Genomic DNA, 16,583 nt, shown 5'->3' with positions numbered 1-16,583 from the left:
TTATTAGTGTTCAGAATAAATCTATAGAGGAAGGTGTGCTTCATGTGCAGAAATCGGAACAAAAAGGGAAATATATGAAACATATATGCCACTTCATGTTTGGAAGACATTCTCCTAGAATGTTTTAATGATCTAAAATGATTTCTTTTTTATATCATCAGGTACTTAGCCACATTGCTTATGAAATGTCTTGTTTTTATTTCCAGAAATAGAAAAAGAGAACTTATTTTTTGAAATGTTCTGTAAATTTGAGTTGATGAACAAGTGAAGATAGTGCATCTAGCCTCTTAATAGTTTAAAGATCTGCATCATAACCTGAGTGATTACTACATTAATATTACTGTCCTTGACTTCAAATCTCTGAGTGCAAAAACAATAGCTAGACGGATGCTGTTGATCATGTTACCCTTGGCTTACCCAGCACCTAATACCCTTTAACATAAGTATTGCATTAAGACCCCCCCCCCCCCCCCCCCCCGCTTTGTGGATCACGATTTCCTGGAAACTGGCTGTCCATCACTGTGTATGTAAGATGTGTGAGTGTTTTTCTTTAATATTAAAACTCATTGTGGGAAGAGGAAATGAAAGTGGAGGAGGCCATAGGCATATATGATCGGAGAAGCCAGGTGTAGAGTCACAGCTCATTCGGGACTCCAGGGATAATTAGCTGGCTAGAATTACACGGCAAACTAAAATCAAAGAAAGACTTATTTAGATTTGTTTGCTGAAATTAAAACAAGAGCATTTATTTTGAGGATAATTGCTTTGCTTATTCCTCAACTCCTCCATCAGAATTTTTTTTCTACCAGCTAAGAGTAGCATGCCCACGCTGTTTTCCATGTGTTATTTTAAAATTTGATACGCTGTGTTAAAAGACATGAGATGCAAATATGAACTAATTACCTATCATTCATTTTAAACAATAACACAAATAATTAATTAATTTTTATGTTATAGAAATCTTAGGAAAAATTTAAATGTTCTTTAGTTGATAACGTGCAAGTAAATGAAAAGTAGTGTAATTCTGAGTGAATTATAGATTATGAAAACAGTGTTATATGTTGAAATCAGGTTTGAACTTCGAGAGAGCACAGCCTGTTTTGTGTGGTAATATCTCAAAATCTTTGTATATTTCCCTTCAATGTCTACATTGTGTTGGTTTCTATATTTTTAACATCTTTTTGGTATAATTATTAGCTATTTTATAGAGAATAATTGTTCTTGATAGAATAGCAGTTGATAAAATTCTAATAAGATCTAAAATCTTGGAATTTTTTTTTTCTTATTTAATAATGACCCGGTTTGCTTTTAAAGCACTATCCTGGAGTGTGATTCCTATGACTTATCTCTGCATAAATCTGCAGTATTTTTATAGCCAGAGTATACCTAACCACCAATTTAGCTTGCTGAATTGACTTAGATGCTTCAAAATTGAAAACCAGTATATTCTAATGCAGTATATTCTAAGACTTAAATTTAAGTCTTTATTATTAAGGATGCACTTAACATTTGTTCAGGATATGGGAATATCATTTTCTGCTGCAGTTGTCATTTACGTAATTCATTTTTCTAGTCTTTTCTCAGGCTAATGATATTCCACACCTTGATAGGGCCATTATTTGTTTATTTGCCATAAATATGGAGTGATACCTTGGAGAAAATTAGATTAGATCTTCATAGCTAATATCCCCAAAGTATTTAACTCACCTTCTGTGTTTCCTTAAACAGATTCATTTCCATTTTCTGTACAGGTGATAGCATATGATGCTTCCATTATACATTTGGATGTTTTCAGCCAAGTTGACTTCTAAACTCTGGGGCTCCTCCAAATGTGGGCTGAACTCTATCTAGCGCATCCTCAGGCTCAGCGCAAGTGAATGTCCGCCCAGTGTGCTTGTGGATGGCGGAACCCTCAGGTGGCATCCGTGTGGTTTTACCAAAGTAGTTATGTAGCTATTAGGGACTGAGGACAGAATGCAGAGAACGTCACTTGAGACCTCTGATTAAATAACTTAACTAACGAATTAAACAAGGGTTCAGTTGGTAGAAAAATTTTGATTCATAGAAATACTCTGAATGCTTTATTTTAATATCAGCAGATAGTGAAATTTATAAAATCAGTATTTTTCATAAAAATTCAGACCAAGGTTATGTTTTATAAAAATAGAATTCTTATTTAAAGGGAATAACCTGTTTATGCCAAATTATAATTTTTTATTATTTTCATTACTCCATTCTTTTCAGATTGAATTTAGTGGGAGGATAAGCTCCAGTCATGAGCACCAAACTCTGAATGACAAAGAGTACCTGGCTGTGTATAAAACTTGTCATTTCTGATCAAAACAGGGACTGCCTAATACAAGCAGATAAGAACAGCTCTGGGAACAAATTATTTTGCAAAGTATTTGTGTTGTGTGGTGAGGAGAGCAAGGAACTAGACTTAGTGGTAGAGAACATTTTGTTAAATAAAAAGAGATGATTGTGTGACCCCCCCCCCCAAAAAAAAAGAGCTAATTTTACAGAGGGCTTCTATACTTAGTAGAGCCTGCGTTAGAACAAATGCTTCTCTGTGAATACTTTCAAAGGTGATTTTTAATGTACACAGAGTAACGCACACATTTAAAATACATGAAGGTGATTTTTAACATAATACAAAGTAATATATAATTGTACTTAAAAATGCACCTGTGTTTCCCTAGCACTGACTAGGTCTTACGGGGTTGAGGTTTCATATATGACCAAGAGCTGAGCAGTACAGCAAGTTAGAAAAGACAACACAAATGGGAAGAAAAGGTCAAGCAGCCACGGTTCTGATTTCTCTTTGTTTGCCTTTAAGCTTAGTATTTTTTCTGTTTTTTTTTTAACCATGTGTAAAGTTGTTGAATTTAAAAGATAAGAGGATTGTTTATTTTTTTTTTCCTCCTAAGGCTAAATCTAGGAAAAATCTAAACATATACAGTATGCAAATTGACTAAGTTTTTTATGTTAACAGCCAAAATATATTACATTTAATATGTCCTGTACATGAATGGTATTCAAATATATTAAAACCAAGACGCCTTTTCTGTAAAGCAAGTGTGTGTGTGGCTGGCAGGAGGGTCCCACTCTTTTGAGAGCATGAAGGAAACATCCTTTCAGCAGTAATGGGTTGTGGCTGATTAATTGAGAAGGTTGTACTAAATGTTCTCTAGTGGAAATAGCTAGGGTATACTCTTGGAGAAATGTATCATTCAGGAATAAAATCAATTGAAGTATTGGTAATTAAACTGTAATTCCATGAAGGAAGGAAGTGGTAGGAAAGGTGAAGCTAACTATTGCTGTTTTTCTTTTTTAAGAAACCGCGGTTCAGAATGGAGCTACTGTACTGCCTATTGAAAGGAGGAGATTCTGAAGATAGGGAGGTAATATTATCTCTTTTTAAAAGAATACTTTCCTTTATAATCCTAAGCCTTTATTACATATAAGAGCTTTGTCCAGTAGACAGCAGTTTCTTTCCCTGTGAGGTATGGAAATGGTCTGATTTTTCTGTGCTGAGTTTTGGAGCTGCTTCTCCCAGGGCCACGGGCTGTGTTAGGAGAGCTGAGAAATCTCATCTAGACGGACTCAGCACCCTTAAAATAGCATCTTCCTGAGAATTCGATCTGTGATGGTGGCCTGCACTGTTCTTTTGTCGATGTCATTTCAGTTTGTGGTCGAGGTGGATGCATTTAGAAGGTTGCTGAGCTGTCCTCATTTCCCTCCCTGTCTTTGTTGCCTTCTCTGGGAGAAGGCTCTCTGCAGGACGATTTATTGCCAAGCTACAACCGAACTCTGAGTGGGAGGCTCAGTGCTGGACAACGGGCCCCAGAGCCCTGCCAAGGAGGGAGCCAGCAGCCTGGCCTGGGCTGCTCGGGCGGGCAGGCCGGCTGGGAGCGCACACACGGGTTCTCTTCCTAGTTCACAGCTTTCAGTCTCCTTCTGTATTTTCCGTAATCCTAGGCCACGGGTAATACTTTCCTCTTCCTCTGTTAGGCTGGCCTGCTGGTCACTGCAGCTGCTGCCAGGACTCATACGGAGTGAGGACTCTAATATTCTGGGTGATGTCCTTGATAATTCATTTGTAGGCTGTTTTCATTTTCAAAAACCTGATGTTGGTGTTAAAGAATGAATCTCTGATTCTTGAAGAACAAATACTACATTCAATTTGTATCAATAAGAAAAACTTCTCTCTTCTCTTACTGTGTTAGCTAGCACATGGAATATGCAGATTCAATTAAAAACATAAAACCCTTTTACGAAGGACTAGTTACTACATCTGAAAATGTTTATACAGGCTTAAAGTGTGTAAGGGAGTTCATATATATCTATATCTTTTTTTCATTTTTAAGAAAAATAATATACTTTTATAGTCATCGAAAATATCTATTCCCTGAACAGTATCTATGGAGGGATATTAGTAGAACAACAAAGGGCTTTATGATGTCTAATTATATAATGAGGGAACTGGTAAGCAGTGTGGTAACTGGAATTTATTTCTTCAGTTAAAGTAGCTAGCATTAAAAACAAAAACAAACAAACACAACCCTCCCAGAAAACCCTCTTTAATCTTTAAATCAAATGCTGATTTGGTTAACACACAGGAAGGAGAATATATACCAATCTCAGATTTTTTTATTCATGCCTAGGTAGAGGTTGTAAGCAGCTGAGAAAATCATTAAAATATAGCCTAGAAAAAATGGTAAAACCAAAGTGGTTACTTGGAAAGCAGTTAACATTTGCAGAACAGTTGAGTATTATGACCCTGACCAACTTGTATACTTCATATACCTGGGGTTATTAGTCCATCTCATAAAATACCAGTCTGTGGGACAGTTTGTACATGGAATACAAGGGTCTTCTTGAATTGACTAATAGGTCTTGCTGGCCATCTCAAAATATGTACAATATTAGAAAGTTAAATGTAATATTTAGTAATGGAAGGAAAGTATAAAGTTTAGTATCTGGGTAACTGAGACCTTTAAACCTATTTTTAAAGTATAATCTTGACATCTATGACTCTATTTTGTCTCTGTTATACAGATGGAATTATGGCTAGTCTACTTTACAAATGTCTTATTTACTAATTCCAAATTCTATTCTCTATAGCAGGCTTTTAAAATACAAGGCGTACATGCCTTAGAGAGTAAAATTTGAGTTATGGGCTAACTTATTAAGCATTGGGACATAGAAAAACAGCCTTGATTAATTGAGACGGGGCAGGTAAAACCATTTTCAGCCGAAATTTCCTAACGCGGCAACCATTGAAATTAAATGTTTGTTAACATAATAGTAATGGCGTTTTCTCCTCCCCCTCCTTGTGGTTCTGTCCAACGAGATGTTACAGTGGCGGTTGCACTGACTGTTAAGTGTTTAAATGATGACACCATTATGTGAAGTGATTTTGAAATGAGAGATTCCAGCCAAGAATTACATCTGCTCCCATCTCCCCCACATCACACTCCCTGGCGGTGAAGATGATGATTGATTTGTTTGTGACAGATTGCAGGAAACAGTCATTGATTTTTCAATATTTTACCTTAAAATTATTTACAGTTGTAACCATGGGGAGGTATTTCCATGGGCTGTCAGCCCCTGAAAGACTAGGATAATATTCCCTGCTCTCTGACAAGACAAATTACCTGTAATGAGTGCAGTAGCTGAAGGGTATACTTTTATTTTAAAATATGTCAATAACCCCAGTGACTAAACGAATATTGATTTAGCATAATGAAGCCTGAGTAATGTGAAAATGAGCTTTTTCAAGGAGCATGGTGAGGACTTTCTTTTCAGCTGGTTGTAAGAAGCTGTTCATTCTTTTCAACTAGCTGGTGGAAATGAGTTTCAACTAGCTGGTGCAAAGCAGCAGGAATGACTGGTGTTTGTGAGAACCAGGGTCCAAATATTTTGCCCTTGCTTTTATCGATTCTTTTTCAAATCTTCTTTTGAGCCTTACTTTTAGTCCTAGGATAGCTAATGCTTTGTTTGATTTGATCTTTACCCCCACTGAATATTTTTACAATTTCAACATATTTTGTATTTGAACCTCTGTAATGAATGTTAAAATGTAACTATATATACAATCATTTGTAGATGACATAATTATTTTAAGACGTTTCAAATAGGTTACTGTAGTATTTAATGTGCCGTATTTTATGGTAGAATAATTCCCAGTCCCTGGACGTCAGATTGCTTTCAGTGGGAATGAAGATTAATTTTCTTAAGTCCTGATATTGTAGGCATCAGTGCGTGTTTCCATTTTTGTCAGATTTCTCCCCCTTTGTAAAATTAATTCTCACCTTTTTCTGGATTAAGATCTCAATACATAAGGTCCTTCAAACAGGAATGATAGCAAAGAAGCATATCGCTTTATCTGATAGTCCATCACGAAGCCTGCAGATCTGATGTCTAGTAAGAATCTCCATACCTAACTAGGGAAGGAGACAACAGGACAAAGCCCCCCGCTAGTATATATATAGTGCAAGAGTAAGTGTTTCAACAAGACGTCAAACTGGCATTTCATGGGAACCTAACATTTATGACAACTAATAATAATAAAATCTTATTAAAAGCAATAGGTAAATTCCCTTTAGAAATTAAAAATGAGTTATGATTTCTCAACAATTCAGATGGCTCTTTGTGAGTGCTGGTTCTCATGTGGCATTGGTGTTAGAAAGGTTGAATTTAATGAAAAATGTAAACATATATATCTTTTAATGGAAAAAGGGACAGACTCTAGAACAGAAATTTATCATTTTATTTTTTCTGTAAGTATTTGCGTAAGGGTGGGACACGTGATCTCTGTCACTCGTCTTAGTTGTGTCCTGCAACAAGCTAGATGTTTTATAAAATACTGGTTTCATGCCTTTAAATGCTGTAGGATTTCATTTATCCATCCCTCACCCCCAAATATTCTTTCCCTTTTGCTATAAAAGAGCCTTTGAATATGGAAATATGAGGGATGTACCACCATCTATATACGAAACAGGTAGTCCAACTTCTTCAACCATTAATTTGGTGTACAGTGTACCCTTATCAATGGGGAAGAGATATATACAGATATGCCTTCCAGGAAAAGTGGATATAGATTTTGTAATAGTTTTTTTTAATAAGTGTAGTTTCTTCAGACAAACATGTGTGAAAAAAAAATCTATGTGGCTGTTTAGTTTATTATGAAGTAAAATAGTAAGTGTATTGTAGTCAGAACCTCTTGACCCCATCATTTAGGTGAAAGCTGTGTATTCTCTTTTCAAGGCATGCAGAGAACTTGTTCTGTGAATTAAATTTAATAAACATGTAGATACAGTAAAACTTGTTCTGGGCTAACCTCGTGTGGATGCTGTGCCATTCTCTACTTCTTTTCTCCCCTTGCAAAATAGGAATAGTAATAATAATAATGACCTGCCCTTGTTCTCCTTTAGGGGAAAACTGTATAAAGTGTTTTTAAATCATGGAAGCTATTGCCTCGGGTTGGTTAAAATATTTATTGTTTGAAATGGAGTAAAGGCCCCTGTTTGAAAAATCTTTCTTGTATTTGTATCTGTTATGATGAACAGTTTACTTTGGTATGGTACATACCTATCTACTGGTTAAGTTTTTCCCAGGACTCATTTTACTGTGTTTGGTCGGACCTTCTAGGATAACTTAATATAAGAAGAAATTAACATATAATTCTATTTTCCATATGTCTTCAACCAGAATTACCCCACTACTATGGGGGGGGGGGTTGATAGTTTATGTAGACTGTAGCATTAAATGTTTGCAGATGAGCCATGCATCTGGCTAATGTGTTATCGAATCTATTTTAAAGTAAGCAGTTAGAGGAAATGCTCACGCCCGGTCCTGAGTTATTAAAATGCCTCCTAAAGGTAGCATTTTAAATTAGTGTACATAATTGATTAGCGATTTGTCATCTTGAAAAGGTAAAGCAGCACGGCCAAGTTAAGTGCAGTTGGTGAAGTATAAAGTATTAGGGATTGATGGTGACCGTGATCGTGACAACTAAATGAATGTTTTTTTCTTTTAGATTCAGCTATCGGTCTGAAATTTCCTGTGGTCTGTTCAATCTAGACACAGAGGACGTGGAAAATTCAAGTGCTCAAGTGGTTTAACTCTGTTTTGGATGTTCCTACTTATAGACTACAGTATTTTTCCAATGAAAATTCTCAGTTGTCATTCAAAAGGACGTTATGTGTTACTTGATTATCAATTTTAAATGCTCAGTATTGTGGAGTTATTGTCAAGCATTCTTGTCATAGTTATAATCAAAGTGTAGAAAAAATCAATTTTATATGATGACTTTTTTCTAAAATGTCTTTATCGAGTTGAATGAATGCTTATACCTGAAAAAGATGTCCCCAGAGAAGTCCTTGTTTCCATTATAGCAATTCTCTGCCTATCCAGGAGCATTGGAGTGGGTTGAAATCACTTTCTGATGTGCGCATATTCTATTTTGGGGAGAGAAGAGACTTAAACATACACACACACACACACACACACACACCGGAACATTTATTTATATACACATACACACACACACACACGTATACACACATACATATGTATACGAATATGTGTTTTAATTCTCTTTATTTAGTATCTCTGGAATAGAACAATTTCTCCTCAACAAATCTGTTAGCTCAACTCACATACAAGAAACCATCGCCTCAACCGCAGAGCACTTGTCATGCGTGTAAACATTGATTTAGGTAGAGATGGTTGACATCCAGTTTTCCCAGAGTTCTTACGTTTGAGTAGATGAATTCCAGTCACCTCGCCAGTGGGAAGCTCCTTCTATGGCCTTGGTGGTGGCTGTAGGGAGCGGAAGGACTCCTCCATGGCAGGCAGCCCCTGGCCTCTGGTGTGAGCTCTGAAGGGGTGTGTCTGACCAAGGTAGCCCTCAGCTAGAGGACTGGCCGGGCCTTCGAGGCAGGTGCCTCTGGAGCAAGCAGCTGGCTTCCCTGCAGTGAGTAATGGGTTTGTACTTGATCCACTTCCATTGTTCCTACAAAGATTCAGAGCCCTGTGATGAATTCTTAAGCTCAGATCACAGTATGGCAAAGTCAATTTATTAGGCTGGAGTATTTCCTTTTTATTTTATTTTATTTTATTATTTTTTAAAAATAATTTTATTCCACTCTAAAAATTTTATTTTGTTGATTTTTAGAGAGGGGAAAAGAGAGAGTGCGAGAGAGACAAGAACGTTGATCTGTTCCTGTGTGTGCTCTGATTGGGGATCAGCCGGCATCCTCTGTGCTTTGGGTGGATGCCAGGGCTTTATTTTTAACTGAACTCTGTATTTTCAGATCATTAGAGATTTCACATGCAGTTGTACTAAATAGCAGAGGGTTCCCTTGTACCCTTTACCTAGTTTTCCCCAATAGTAACATCTTTCAGTATACAGTACAGTGTCACCACCTGGACAGTGACACAGGTACGGAGCATTTCCATAGTAACATCTTTCAGTATACAGTACAGTGTCACCACCTGGACAGTGACACAGGTACGGAGCATTTCCATCAGCACAAGAATTCCTCGCATCGTCCTTTACAGCCACACTCACTCATTTCCAGCTCTTTTCCTAACCCTAGCAGCCACTAGCCTGGTCTAGTTCTATCATTTTGTCTTTTCAAGGATGTTACATAAATGGAATCATATGGTGTGCAACCTTTTGGGATTGACTTTTCTCAGCATGATTTTCTGGAGATTAAACTTGGATATACCAATAGTTCTTTCGTATATTTGGGGACTATACCTTGGCATGATTGGTCCATGGTTGGTGTAAACATTCACAAGCTGGAACAAGGTCTGTCTCCAGTTTTTGACAATACACAAATAAAGTGCTGTAAACATTTGTGTACAGGTTTTTGTGTGAACATAGCTTTCATTTTCCTGGGATGAATGCCCAGCAGTACAATTTTGTGTGTGGAAGGGAAGATGGAGGATAGCCACATATTTGCAGTTGTTTTTGCTTTAACTGGATTTGTTTAGGATTTTAAAACATGCAGACTATCATAAACAACTTGTAGCCAGATATCACAAAAACAATTTTCTACAACCCAGATTTTTGTCTTATTTTTATAGAAATACTTCTTTAAAAATTGCTTCTTCTTTGGAAGTAAACAATTCCTATGTAAGGGAATAAAAGTAGACACATTAGAGAAAAAATGTTGCAGAGTTGACAGTTACTTAGAGAAACTTTGGGGGGATTCTCCACGTGTTAATAAAGACTTGACATTCAAGGATATGTTATGATAGTTTCTGAGTTGGCCGACTTTTTAGCTGTGGTTGCTGTCGTCTTCCTGCAGTTTTTATTAGTGGAATTAATTCATTATCTTTAGCATTTGTGTTCGGTGCTGTTGCATTTAATGCTCATTTAGTTTACCTATATGCACTTAGTAGGAAAGAGAAAAAAAATTAGAAAGTATTTTTTTTTCTCTAGTACACGGCTCCTAAAACTGCAGCTACTGTACAGGCTGTGTAGTGGCAATACAGCCCTGTTCCAGATCCCGGTGGAAGTTATACTGTTAGGTTACACTCACTGGGACAGAGCGCGGCATGAACAGAACCACGCATGCTCTGTTTGGTGGGAGACCCATTGAAAGCATCATCAGTGATCATTTCACCCTGATTTTTCACCATATATATTTACTTGAGAACTCTCACGGACCATGCAGCTTTGTTTTTATTTTTTTATTAAGTGTATTGGGGTGACATTGCTCAACACAATTCTATAGGTCTCAGGTGCACAGCTCGACAACGCATCATCTGTGCACGCACTGTGTGTTCACTCTCCCTCCATCACCAGTCATCCCCCACCCCTCCACCGCCTCTCACCACCCCTGCTCCCTCCTGCAATCTGTAGCTTCAATTTTTAAAAAGAAACATTGGATGTGGTTAGCTGGGTACAGTGATCCTTCTAGTAAAAGTCAATATTATAAATCTTTAACTTGTTCAAGTAAGGTACTGGGCTCAGGGGACCCCCAGCTCTCAATGCTTCTAAATACAGTTTCATCTTTAGCCCATTATGGTCATGACCATAGTGATATAAATGAGAGAGGCTAATAAAAAAATCCTTGCCCTTAAGAATGACCAGGGTAAAAGGTCGCATATGCACACGGAGCCTTATGTACCAGGAGTCATTGGTCAGGAAGCAGCTGGTGACCCCCTCCTCTGGTATCTAGCACTTCCGGGCACTGGGGACCTGACAGTGGAGAACAGCAGCCCTGCCACTGTTCTAGCACCATCCTCAGAGCCCCAAGCTTGGGTGGGGGGTCAGGGAGGGTAAAAAGAAGCTGAGCTACCCCATGATTGTACATGACGAGAAATCGAGAAGCTCCAGAACTCAGGAGAGCGGCTGCGAGAGCAGAAGCTGCTGCAGCGGGCCTGGTGGAACCCGCAGGCTTGACGGAAGGAGCGCTTCTGTGATGAGGGGGACCCCAGACAGGAAGCAGGGAGCGAGCCGGGGGGTGGCCTGCTGGGAGTGGGGTGCAGTCTTTCCTGGCTACAATTTCCTGGGACATCAAAGCGAAATGTCACTATCCCCAAGTACATTTAACAGCTTCCCATATTTTAGGAACTCACTAGAAATAAGGCATGCCCCTTCCTTCCTTCCTTCCTCCCTCCCTCCCTCCCTCCCTCCCTCCCTCCCTCCCTCCCTCCCTTCCTTTCCTCCCTCCCTTCCTTTCCTCCCTCCCTTCCTTTCCTCCCTCCCTCCCTTCCTTTCCTCCCTCCCTCTCTCCCTCCCTTCCTTTCCTCCCTCCCTCCCTCCCTCCCTTCCTTCCTCCCTCCCTCCCTCCCTCCCTTCCTTTCCTCCCTCCCTCCTTTCCTCCCTCCTTTCCTTCCTCCATCCTTTCCTTCCTCCCTCCCTCCTTCCTTCCTTCCTCCTTCCTTTCCTCCCTCCCTCCCTCCCTCCCTCCCTTCCTTTCCTCTCTCCCTCTCTCTCTCTTTCCTTTCTTCCTTTTTTTCTCTCTCTCTCTCCCTCCCTCCCTCCCTCCCTCTCCCTCTTTCTTTCTTTCTTTCTTTCTTTCTCTTGAAGAGTAATATTTAAATTTAAATATGTGGGTTTGAGTGAAAAAAACAAATGAATGCTTTTTCTCCTAAATGTAGGGCTTGGAAGTAGCCTTTAGGTTATGGGGCTCAATCTGTTTGTGTGTACGTAAAACAAAATATTATTTTCCTCTTTTTATGTTTGATAAGGAATATGATACGTTATACTTTTCTGGCCTCTTAAATACATAATCTTAAGACTATAATACTTTATCAAATTTTAGTTTGTTTTAGGCTTAAAATAACAGAAGAACTTAGAGTTCTTTTGAAGAACTCCGAAGTTAAAACTGTAAGATCACATCTAGATAAAATGTTACATAGAGCATACATTTGTAAGATTATATATAAATCTGATGGGCTTTCTAAAACACTACTTTGAGCAACCTAAGAAAATATTTCTGTTCATTGCTTTTTGGGTTTTTCTTAACTGTTCAACGTTGGAGGAGAGCTAAGAGGCTTTTGTAAATATGTATCTAATTTTAGGTGGTTAAAATAGAAAGCCATGATATGACTGGGGCCCCTTTAACTTGGGAACGTGGATAAAGAAAACATAGGGTCCATTACAGTTTCTTTAAATTTATATAAACTAAAACAAACAAACTGGTAATAAAGACAGTAACATTAAGAAACTCAGGATTTTAAGTATAATTATAGTGATTCCAGTATCCCTAACTATATGACGTTGCCAACGTGAAATGAATTGTGTTTTGTGCAAGAGCTACACAACACACAAGTGACTTATAAGTTCTGAGTATATATAATGACCAAGCAGTGTAGAATCATCTTGTAATACTGTTTATCTAGCAGTTAAAAAAATAAAATAAAAAGAAAACAGCAATTTTAGACAGTTTTTTTTTTTTTAATTTACAAATATTGCAAATCATAGGTTGGTTACCACTAGACTTCCTGACTCTGCCGTGATTGCTGAATTCTCCGTATGTTCTTTTAAAATACCGGGTACTTTATAATTTTGTCTATAATTGTTTATATATATTTTTTCCACAAAATGTTTTTAGAACAGCATCTTGCTAACTTTCCTCAACCCATGTGTCATCTCTAAACGTTCTGTGTGAATAGACTAAAGGGTCAGTTGCAAGACACATTAGTAGACAATTTTATTTTCTTTCCCAGGAGCCTTCTTATTCAAAATACCTTTCAAACGCCATGCTTGAAAATAGCAGGCCACTTCCACTCGCAGGCCTTTGAAGTTGAAGACTCGTGCTTATATGAAGAAGCTGAGTCCAGAGGGTGAAATGACTTACAAGTAAGTAATAATGATCTTTTGACTCTGAAGCACATGCTGCCAACTTGAAGATGCATGTTCCCAATTCTGGAAATTCAATTTACAGCTGCTTGCACTACAACCCTATTCTTAGCAATATTTTATTCTACATATACTGTGGTACCTTGAGATATGAATTTAACTCGTTCTGTAACTGAGCTCGTAAGTCAGTCAACTCATATATCAAACTGCCGATACTGGACCCGTGCTCCAACGCGCCAACTAGCGGCAGCTTCCCGAATCACGACTCATATCTCAGACTTTCGCTCATATCTCGAACAAAAATATGGACCGAGTCGTAGCTCGTATCTTAAAAATTTGTATGTTGGTCTGTTCGTATCTCAAGTTACCACTGTAGTCGGATCATATCGTATAAACATGTTGGCACTGAATATGGGTACAAGTAGCAAGTTCATGTGTTCATCTCAGGACCGAATTTTAACCAATAGATTGTTCCATTTATTTATTACCACTTATGAATTCCAACTGTGTTTTGACATTGTGATACCTCCAGGAAACCAAATACGAATCTGACACCGTCCCTGAATTTAACAAAGTGGGTGCTGGGCTCAGGCCTGGAGGGAAAATGGCGAACAGCGTGTGGGATTTGCCCTTGTGGAGCGGGGGGCTTAGCACCTCCTGTGGGGAGAGAGGCATAAGCAGATCAGGTCAGCACAGTGTGGCAAGAGGGCGAGGCCAGGCTCTCTGGGGCCACAGGGGGGCCATCCGTTACCAAGCCTGTCAGAGGGTGGGCAAGGTCAAGGAAGGCTTCCTGGAAGAGAGGGGCTTTGGGGCAGATCCCTGAAGGAAGAGAGCTCCAGGCAGGGGGAGCGAAGACCGAAGATGAGGGAGGGCACAGTGCGTTGGGAGCCTCCACGTAGTTTGGGAGCAGAAGGATGTGTGTGTGCAGAGCCGGGAGAGGAAGTAAGCAGTGGCCCAGCTGCGGAGGGCATTGTGTCGGCCCCAGAAGCTCGCACTGTGTTTGACCCTCACCTGATCAGGTCTGCGTTTCGGGGATATCACTTTCGGTGGTAGCTTGTGACGTGCGTGGAGACCAGCAAACTGGATGGTAAGGCGATGAGGGCAAGTCATCGTGCAAAGGAGAGAGAGAAGAGTTGCCTGAGTTGAGAGAGGCCAGGGAAGGCCAGGGATGGGAGGTGCTAAGATGCTGGAAGTAAAGGGCCTTGGTGACTGCTTACCGGTGAGGGTAAAGGAAAGCGTGTCACCAGGGCTGACAAGAGGGCTTCAACTATCAGATCGTGGTGGTGGTGTCTAGAGATAGGGATCCAAGAGAAACAGACCTGGTGGGGAAAAAGGCTGCAATGTGGGTGGGCCGAGCAGGTGGTCATGAGGGGCTAGAGACGATCCAGGGAGTTTGGAACTCACAGTCTAGTGGCAGGCCGGGGACAGAATCTATCTTTCATAGTGGTGTAGACTTTCATCTCTTAAAGGGCACGTTTCTCAAAAAATGTGGGTTTTTCATTATTACACTTTTATTGCATGATATGGCTGAAATGGTTCTGAGAAAAGCAGTCAGAGGTGAACTGTTCAATATTACTAGACATTGCTTCTTTTGAAAGAGACGGGGTTCAGACGTCTGGGAAGTATGGGAAGAAAGAGTGCTCCTAGCTGTAGTTTCCCCTAAACATTCCAGTGAATTGGGAGTACTAAGCTCCAGTTGTGCACAGGAATTTAAAGATCATGCTTTTCTCCAAGAGACAAAGCACTGGAGAATGTTCTTGTTCATGGAAACTTGCTGAGTTTGGACTACACGGTACGCTTCAGTGATCAGGTTGTAATGTTATCTGGGCCTTTCCACCTCAGACATTCGCTCTACAGTACATACTCGACACCTACTAAATCCTGGGCCCTGGGCAGCACTGGCCATGGAGTGGGAGCCATGGTGCCCGTGGGCACGGGCCTTCCCTCCCAGGGTGTATGGCCTGGCAGACGGATGAGAAACCCTGAAGGTTGGTCTTTAAGATCTTCCTGCTGGTGTCTGCTTAATACACTTGACATACATGACAAGGACAGCCATGACTCTCAAATCCCATAATGATACACATTTATACGTCCAGAGGGACTACTATATTCACAGGAGGAGAAAAAAGAAAGGATTCAGTGCCATCTTGACTTTCTACCTGTTGAGGCGGACGTGGTGGAAATGCTCCTCAAAGCGAGGAACCGGGCACGTGCGGACCGTGTCTCCTGAGTGTTCCCAAGAGGCGAAGGAATAAAGACTTGTTTGCTTAAAGGGCTGAGGACCAAAAAAGTTGAATACTCTTTAGAGTTAGAAGAAAATTAGAACCTAGTAATTCCTTGAAATTTTTACTTTGAAAATTTGACAGTCACTGCAAACCTAAACTAATGCAGATTAAAAAAACTTTTTTTTAAGGCAAGTGAGATTATTTTTTGAACTAACCACAAAACATTATTTCTATACTTTTTCCACTGCCCCTCATTTTTCAGGGGAATGGGTATCCCTTCTCCTGTTTATCTAACTTGTTTTCTCTTTTCCATTTTCTCTTGATAGTTTCCCTTTCTTCTTTATCTTAAAATTCACCCTCTTTACTTAATTTCTTTTCCTCTATTGCTCATTCTAAACTCTCCCATCTCAGCCCACTCTCTCCCTCTAGTCTCCACGCAGCCTGTGCCCCCCTTCCCTGTCGGCTCACAGGCGGATTATTGTAGAATGAGTCTCCCTTCAGCCCCGTGCTATCGGTGCTGTAGTTCTCTGAAGGCCGGGTTGCTAAATCCGATGGTTTTCAGCTCTACCTTACTTAACCTCTCTGTGTACGTAGCAGAGTTCTTGGCCTCTGAGACGCTGCCTCCCTGGGGTCTTCGGTCCCTGACCCTTGTGTCTGCTGGCCACGTCCCGTGGGGCACCCCTCAAAGGCTGCTGCTCTCTGGGGTCTGTCCTTCACTTCGGCGTTGCTCTCTGGCCTGAGCCCTGACCTTGGGGTTTTGTCGTCTGCTGGGACAGCTCCTGGTCACCCCTCCTTTGTCTTCTGTGCTCTGAGCCCAGGTCTTTCTCTTGCTGTCCTCAACGTTTTATGCTGGTTCATGGCATTGTTGTGTCCTAGTTACCAGATTGGGTCAGTACAATCCTACCCTCTAAAGCCTCTCTAGTCCCACGCCTTAGCCTGTTCCCACTGTAAGAGATACTTGGGGATACAAGGTTGAGGAATCAAGGTCTTTGGACCTTAAAGGCCACAGTCCACAGGGCAACAGGAAGTGT

Source organism: Saccopteryx bilineata, chromosome 9 (genome assembly GCF_036850765.1).
Source record: "Saccopteryx bilineata isolate mSacBil1 chromosome 9, mSacBil1_pri_phased_curated, whole genome shotgun sequence".
NCBI lineage: Eukaryota > Metazoa > Chordata > Mammalia > Chiroptera > Emballonuridae > Saccopteryx > Saccopteryx bilineata.
This window is presented reverse-complemented; position numbering follows the sequence as displayed.